Genomic DNA, 2,559 nt, shown 5'->3' on the forward strand with positions numbered 1-2,559 from the left:
ACAAAATCGGCGATCGAAACACGAAGCGGTTCCCGTGGGCGGTCGTCCGTTTAACGGACGACTCACGACGCCACGAAGAACTCACGCGAGTTCGTGATCGACGCACCGTCGAGTTCCGTGAACGCGTTTACGCACGCCGCACGCGCACACACACGTTGCCAATCGCGGATTGCCTCGGCACGGCCACAGACGACTCGGACGAACGTCCAACGATCGCTCGTACGTCGCGTATCGCTCCTCTTCCTCCCTTTCTCGGTGCCGCCCGAACTCAGAAACGTTCGTAATTTAATTCGAGAATGAACGACGGCGGGCAGATTCGAGCACCGTAGGGAAAGAAAGATTCGACGAAACGCAACGCAAGCAGTATTCTGGTTACGTGAACGACCCTCAGCTAGGCGTGGTCCAGGAATTGTATCCGTGGACCGCAATGTGCGTTCGAAATGTCGATGTTCATGTGTCCTGCAGTTCACACGTTGACGCGCAATTAGCTGCGTTCTTCATCGACCCACGAGCCAAGTGATCCACCGTTCAGGGTAATCGTATATGTATATTTTATTGATCTTTGAGTCTCTTGGTACTAAAGTTCGAACAAGTCGATACCCAAACGTCCCCGGTGAAAGAGACGCGGGCGTCGCCGAACGGAGTTCGAGGCGACACGATATATCGGTCCTACGGATGAAACGCATACGCCGATGGTTCGCGCGTAAGGTCTCCCTCAAAGTTACGAAAAAATGCACGCGCGCGTCCAGGTGCGAAGAGAAAAAAAAAAATCCCTTCAAAAATTCGTTAGGACTCCTCCGCGTACCAGCAGCCTCGAGGCGGTCTTTTACCTCCCGGCAACGCGAAGCGAGCATAAACTGTTCGAGCTCGCAACGGCGGGATTACAGACTCTCGACAACGAGGACAACGGGCAACGGCGGAATCGTCCCCTCTGGAACGAACGTGCGCGTCGAACTGAGAAGAAAAAAGACCAAACACCCAGCGGCGTATTGCTTTCGAGATCGACAAGACGCTCTCTCGTTCGGGTGAACATAACAATGTTATCATCGATGGGACACACTCGTCGTCTTCGCGCACAGTCTCGAGGCGGTCTATAAGAGTTTTCCCCGGCAACACGAAGCGAGTATAAAATTATTCGATCTCGCAACGGCGGGTTTTTCTCAGACTCTCGACAACGAGGCTTGGGCGCGAGCGACGGAATCGTCCCCTCCGAACGAACGAACGACGACGACGGTCTCTTCAAAATTCCAATACCACCCAGTCGTGTCGATTCCAACAAGGCTCAGGTAAACGAAAAAAAAATTCGTACATTCGTTAGGACGCTCCACACCGTTCGCCCAACCACACAGCCTCGAGCGGTCTATATTTTTCCCGACAACGCGAAGCGAGCAAGTAAAGTTCGATCTCGCAACGGCGGGTTTCAAGACTCTCGACAACGAGGTTATGGGTGTGGACGGCACGGAACGGAACGGGTCCCCTCTGAGCTGAACGGCACAATTCTGGGAGTGGGAAAACGGCAAAGTGCCAGCGGCGTATTGCTTTCTGAAAAAATGGCAAATAAAAAAGCGGACCCGACGAGTTCTCGATTACGAGAACTCGAGGGGTCCGCTAATGTACCGTAAACACCGATCGGGTAAATGTAAAAAAAAATTCGTTAGAACGTTCGCCGGTTGTACAAGCCTCGAGAAGCGGTCTATACGTTCACCCGACGACACGAAGCGAGCATAAAATGATTCGAAAGCTCGCAACGACCGCTGGGCGCGTCTTAGACTCTCGACAACCGAGGCTATTACCGACGAATCGTCCCCTCCGAAAGGAACGGTACGATCGACCATCTTCAACAGGTTACGCGCGACGACACCACGCACGCTCCATGCACGAATTCGAAGTCGACGACACGCGCGCGTTCGGGTAAAGATTCGTTGGGACTCGCCGGTTGCAAGCCTCGAGAAGCGGTCTATATTTACCCGGACGACACGAAGCGAGCGTAAATGATTCGTAAGAGCTCGCAACGGACGCTGGGTGTTTCAGACTCTTCGACAACGAGGCTGTGCAGCGACGAATCGTCCCCTCCGAACGGAACGGTACGATACGATCGACTTGAACAGGTTACGGCGCGACCACACGCTCTCACGATAATTCGTGAAGTCGATACGAAGCGGGCCGTTCGGGTGAAAATTCGTTGGGACTCGCCGTACAACAGCCTCGAGCGGTCTATGTTTAACCCCGACGACGCGAAGCGAGCGTAAATGATTCGTAAGTGCTCGGCAACGGACGTTGGGTGTTTCAGACTCTCGACAACGAGGCTGCTCCGACGAATCGTCCCCTCCGAACGGAACGGTACGATCGACTGATATGAGAGCGGTGACGACGACACGAATCCTGAGAGAATTCGAGGTCGACGACTGTACGTTTTCCCGTTCGGGTAAAAATTCGTTGGGACTCGCCGTACAACATCCTCGAGCGGTCTATGTTTCAACCCCGACGACGCGAAGCGAGCGTAAATGATTCGTAAGTGCTCGGCAACGGACGCCTGGGTGTTTCAGACTCTCGACAACG

The 2,559-nt window shown here is 53.8% G+C and overlaps 1 non-coding gene across 1 annotated transcript; it reads right to left on the reverse strand.

The window, feature by feature from the left end:
• Positions 1-381: 381 nt before the first annotated feature.
• On the reverse strand, positions 382-536 carry LOC143432327 (5.8S ribosomal RNA). The gene has a single exon (XR_013102957.1). It is a non-coding gene; the product is annotated as a 5.8S ribosomal RNA (ribosomal RNA).
• Between the last annotated feature and the right edge of the window lie 2,023 nt (positions 537-2,559).

The sequence above is a fragment of the Xylocopa sonorina genome, unplaced genomic scaffold, assembly GCF_050948175.1.
Source record: "Xylocopa sonorina isolate GNS202 unplaced genomic scaffold, iyXylSono1_principal scaffold0079, whole genome shotgun sequence".
NCBI classification, from domain to species: domain Eukaryota; kingdom Metazoa; phylum Arthropoda; class Insecta; order Hymenoptera; family Apidae; genus Xylocopa; species Xylocopa sonorina.